The following is a 5,866-nucleotide window of genomic DNA, read 5'->3' as shown; positions in this document are numbered from 1 at the left end:
CTCTCTCTCTCTCTCTCTCTCTCTCTCTCTCTCTCAGTAATGGAGGGAGGGAGAGAAGGATCTTGAGTGTGTGTTGCCAGTGAGTGGATTAAAGGTTGGCTGAATTGCACGTTTGACGAAATCTTAGATCTCGTAACAGTTATTCTTATCCATTTATCCTTCATGTTACACCTCAATACCTTCTTCTATGTCCCTGATAAAACAAGAATTGTCGTTATTTAAATGATAGAAATAACGTTCAGAAGAATATATTACGTACAAAAGAATATTAAAGTGAAGTAAGCAAAATTTAATCACAAAGGAAGAGATGTTATGAAGTGTCCCCTGGCTACCTAAAGACGACCCTGAAAGAAAACGTGACATTTATTTTTTTTTTTTTAAGGTGTGTTTTTAAGTTTTGATGGTGTTGGCTGTTTTAATGTATATATGTATTTGCATATCTTATTGTGTATGTGTATATGTCTGATATATAGTGTGAACATCTATAACGGTGCATCTCTCTTTCTCTCTCTCTCTCAGTAATGGAGGGAGGGAGGGAGGGATATTGAATGTGTGTTACGAGTGAGTGGATTAAGGTTGGCTGAATTGCACCTTTGACGAAAACTCAGATCTCGTAACAGTTGTTTTTATCCATGTATCCTTCATGTTACACCCCAGTACCTTCATACATGTCACTGATAAAAAATGTGTCGATATTTAAACGATATAAATAACGTTCAGAAGAATATATTACGTACAAAAGAATATTAAAGTGAAGTCCGCAAAATTTAATCGCAAAGGAAGAGATGTTACGGAGTTTCCCCTGCCTACCTAAAGACGACCGTTAAAGAAAACGTGACATTTTTTTTTTTACTATGTGTTTTTAAGTGTTGATGGTGTTGGCTGTTTTAATGTATATGTGTATTTGCATATCTTTTTGTGTATGTGTGTATGTCTGATATCATGTGACACATCTATAATGGTGTGTCTGTCTGTCTGTTTGTCTGTCTGTCTCTGTCTGTCTGTCTGTTTGTCTGTCTGTCTCTGTCTGTCTGTCTGTCTGTCTCTCTCCCTCTCTACGTGTTTATCTACTTATATATTTATCAAACCTAGGATGCCTTGAAGAAGAGGAGGATTGGAAGTCAAGTATAATTATTCCCTTGTACAAAGGAAAAGGGGAAAAAGAAGTGTGTGGTAATCATAGGGGCATCTGTCTTCTTAGTATAATAGGAAAAGTGTATGGTAGGATACTTATTGACAGAATTAGAGAAAGAACAGAGGAATTAGTTGGAGAAGAACAGGGAGGCTTTAGGAAGGGAAGAGGTTGTGTAGATCAGATATTCATTCTTAGATCTTTAGTGGAAAAGTTTCTAGAGAAGGGAAAGAAGTTGTATGCGGCTTTCATGGATTTGGAGAAAGCAACGGCCATGCCACGTTGAGTACACCGCTTCCCGTCCGATCAGCGAAGTTAAGCAATGTTGGGTCTGGTTAGTACTTGGATGGGTGACCGCCTGGGAACACCAGATGCTGTTGGCATAACGTTCTCCCTAAGTGTCGAGTGGGGTTGGTGGAGGATTAGTGCCCCTTCCTGTAAAACAATTAACTCTGAGCCCTTGACCACCCCGTTTGGGATACATGGCGTCTGGCAATGAATGAATGAATATGACAGGGAGAATAGACAAGGATTGTGGAAAGTATTAAGAATATATGGAGTAGATGGAAAGTTGTTGAATGCTGTGAAGAGTATGTATGATGGTGCTAAGGCTGCAGTGCGTGTGGATGGTGAACTAAGTGAATTTTTCTCTTTGGAGGTTGGGTTGAAACAGGAATGTGTCATGTCTCCATGGTTGTTCCATCTGTTCATGGATGGGGTAATAAAAGAGGTACAAGGTAGGGTAGTGGATGTTGGAGTGGCCCTGGTGAGAGAGGATAGTGTTTGGAAACTCCCTGCACTGTTGTTTGCAGATGATACTGTGTTGTTGAGTGAAGACGAAGGGGAGCTGCAAAGCTTGGTGGATGAGTTTGGGAGAGTGTGCAAGAAACGGAATTTAAAGGTGAATGTAGGGAAGAGTAAAGTGATGGTCTTTGAGAGAGGTGAAGTCAGTGAATGTACAGCGAGGTTGGATGATGATGATGAATTGGAAAATGTGAGTACGTTACTTGGGTAGTGTGATAAGTAAGGATGGAGGTTTGGAGGGTGAAGTGCTTGAAAGGGTACAGCAGGGAAGAAAGGTTGCTGGTTCTTTGAAAGCAGTGATAAGAAACAGGGAAGTGAGCATGGAAGTGAAAAAGTTACTACATGACTGTATTGTGATACCAACTCTAACGTATGGAAGTGAAGCTTGGACATTGTTGGAAGGACACAAGTCAAGAGTGAGAGCAATGGAAATGAGTTATTTAAGAGGAGCCTGTGGAGTCACATGGAGAGACACATTGACGGATGAGGATATAAAGGAGCATTGTGGTGTGGATGTGGATGTGATAGGAAGTGTTATGAGGAACACACTGAGGTTGTTTGGCCAGGTGGAGAGGATGGAGGGTGAAAGACTGACGAAGAGAGTGTATGTGAGTGAGGTGGAGGGGGGAGGAGGGAGGGGGAGGCCTAGGATGAGATGGAGGGATGGGGTGGAGAGGTATATGAGAGAGGGGGGTGTGAGTTGGGAGCAGGGGAGTGAAATGGCGGGGGACAGGACGACGTGGAGGCGATTTGTTTGTGACCACCCCAAACGGGATTGAGGCGTCTGGCAATAGATAGATAGATAGTGTGTGTGTGTGTGTGTGTGTGTGTGTGTGTGTGTGTGTAAGTATCCCTCCCCTTGAGTAGATTAAAGGTTACCTGGGTTGACCCCTGCCTCGAAACTTGGAGAAAATGGCACACAGGCATTATATATATTTTGATAAGTCTGCCCTGAATGTCTATCTATATATGTATCTATCTATAAATGTCTCTGTATCTGTCTATATCTGTCTGTCCTCCCATCTATCCATCTGTTAATTTACCTATTTATCTTTCTATCCATCTATCCATCTATCTGTACGTCCTCTCATTTGTCCATCTGTTAACTTATCTCATTAGGCTATCTATTTATACATATATTTATTTATTTATCTGTCTGTCTACCTGTTTATATATCTATCTGACTATCTATCTATTTATTTATCTACCTATAGCCACTAGAAATACTCCCAGAAATCATCCTTTTGCTTTAAAAATTAATAACATGACTCGTAAAAGGAAAATAAAAAAATAATAAACCCTTACCTGTAAATCAACTACAAAACATTACAGTATACGAGTAGACGTTCCAATGTAATAACCCTGCCACCTTTAGCTCGAAATTATCTCCAGAAAACTTTGTAGGAAATTCGCTCTAAATAATATAAAACCAGCAGAAACTAGAGAACCCATACATATACAGGTACTCACATAAACTCGTCACACACACACACACACACACACACACACACACACACACACACACACACACACACACACACACACACACACACACACACACACTGTTGCCAAATGCTTGAGACAAAATTCCGCTAAACAAGCAACTAATTTCCACCAAAACAACTCAAAATCCGCTAGATTTTCACCCCCTTCACAAATTAAGAACATTATTATTGCAATTCTGTGTTATGCATGGACTCATTTTTACACTACAGAAAATTAAGGATGTCGTTCATTTCTTCACACCTAGCTGAGGAAGATGTGCCTTGTTGGTTTTACTCTGAATAATTATACTTGCACAGTGCCGATCTTTCTACGTACACCCCTTAGGTGTTCATAGCTGTAACAGCATTTCTCTGTTATTTACATATAGGAACGAACATAAATGACGGAATTTACAGTTTTTGTGTGTAGTCTGTTTCGAAGTTTGATCTTTACTAAGTTAAGCTTACTAAATGGACGCTCTACGTCGGCATAATTGCAATATGCTATGCAACAGATAATGCACGATTCACCTTCAACCTTCAGGCCTTGACTGGGTAGCAGAGTAGCGTCGTCCTCGATACTTGAGCGGCCAAACCCCACTACAGAGCGCATTTAACACACGTCCACTTCTTGCGATTATCAGCAAAATTCGTTTTTTTAATCGAAATAAGCTAAAATATATGGCAAAGTACCGATTGATATTTTTACTGATTTTCATATTAAATATGTGTTGGACTTTTAAGCTATTAGTCCGGCTGTGATAATTCTTGTATTTAATGTCGGTAGAAAATTATTCCTCCAGAAAATTCCACTAGCCGCTAGATGATACATTTTGCCGCAAATATAGAACTAAATACTCTAGATCTAGCAACTTTTCCGCTGATTTGGCAACACTGCACACACACACACACACACACACACACACATACGTACCCAGCAATTCGTTAGATAATAAAAGCAACTTATAAGACGACAATGAAAAATTTTTGTATTAACGAAAAAAAATAAACAGTAAAAAAAATATATATATTTTATCGTCCAACGGGTGAGCTTAGAACAGTAATTACAGCTGCCTTAATTTTAATGCCTAGAAATTGAAAAATAACTGGAGTCTGGAACCTGTAGTGATTTTGCAATAGATAAAATTTCCCTAGGTGTGTTTGTGTGTTTATAGAAGTATATTTTATGTGTGTGTGTGTGTGTGTGTGTGTGTGTGTGTGTGTGTGTGTGTGTGTGAAAAATGGCCTTAGTGTATTTGTCTTTATGGAAAAATCGTGTGTGTGTGTGTGTGTGTGTGTGTGTGTGTGTGTGTGTGTGTGTGTGTGTGTGTGTGTGTGTAGCCGGGTTGTTGACCCCCATAGCAGCAGCGTCACAATTTCATACATGTCTGAGGACGTGCATATGTGTGTGTATGTCCGCAGGCGTATGTGTATGTAAGTGTAGCCAGGCTGTTGACCTCACATAGTGGTAGTATCACAGTTTCACACTGCATTTACTCCTAACCATATTAACACTCTTGCTCGAACACACACAACTAGTTAGTTTATTCAGACTAACGAAGATTCATGTAAGTGATGGAAATCTTAACCCCTAGAATAATAAAACGTTTTCTGTATTTACCTTTTATATTCAGACGATTTCATTCAGCTCAGGGGAGGGTTTTCGGACCGAGACCTTGTACCCCATACCGCACTTATCCAAGGCCGTCTGTACATGAAGGCCAGCGTGTAAGATTGGTGACGTCACAGGATGAGTCGGACCGCCGCGCTGCCACTCGCTTGCTGCTATCACTCATACTACTTATCTCGTTCCTTCGTTTTACATTTATTAACTACCTCCTTACAACTAATTCTCTGCCAGCACTTATTTTTGGCAAGTATGATATTATTTTTCATTACTGTAGGTTTGGTAAGACCGACACAGAAAAGGAAATTAAGAGGAACCAAATAAATATATTGTCACGAAAAAGGGAAAATGATCGAAAGTTACGACGCGAGTCTCAGTCCCGGTTCGTTCCGAAAAAAAAAAAAAAAAAAAAAACTAACTCCATTGAATTCCACACGAGCCAAATAACTTCTGCATAACTGAGCGTTACGGTGAGGCAGGAGAGTGACAGATTTTGTTTGGCGAGTAATATAAAAGCCAAAAAGTAAAAGTGAGAGAGAGAGAGAGAGAGAGAGAGAGAGAGAGAGAGAGAGAATGCAGTGGTTCGGAATACCAAACTAGCAGTGAGGATGTGCCGGTGGGTCAGGATATGTTGAGATGGATGCAAAGAGGAAAGCTTGGGAGTTCGTGAGGGAGAGGAAATGGGATGCTGCTAGAGAGAGAGAGAGAGAGAGAGAGAGAGAATTATATATATATTTTTTTTTTTTTATGCGAGGAAGAAGGAACCAAAGGCATGAGCCCGCAGTAACAGTTCCCTCCAAGAGAAAAACAAAATACAAT

At 40.1% G+C, this 5,866-nt stretch overlaps 1 non-coding gene across 1 annotated transcript; it reads left to right on the top strand.

Moving 5' to 3' along the window:
- Positions 1 to 1,396: 1,396 nt before the first annotated feature.
- LOC145407930 (5S ribosomal RNA) lies at positions 1,397 to 1,515 on the top strand. The gene has a single exon (XR_013898835.1). It is a non-coding gene; the product is annotated as a 5S ribosomal RNA (ribosomal RNA).
- Positions 1,516 to 5,866: the final 4,351 nt, after the last annotated feature.

The sequence above is a fragment of the Coenobita brevimanus genome, chromosome 74 (assembly GCF_032717465.1).
Source record: "Coenobita brevimanus isolate Jiangsu-jjx chromosome 74, ASM3271746v2, whole genome shotgun sequence".
NCBI lineage: Eukaryota > Metazoa > Arthropoda > Malacostraca > Decapoda > Coenobitidae > Coenobita > Coenobita brevimanus.
Note: the sequence above shows the minus strand (reverse complement) of the source record. Positions and strands in the feature narration are given on the sequence as shown.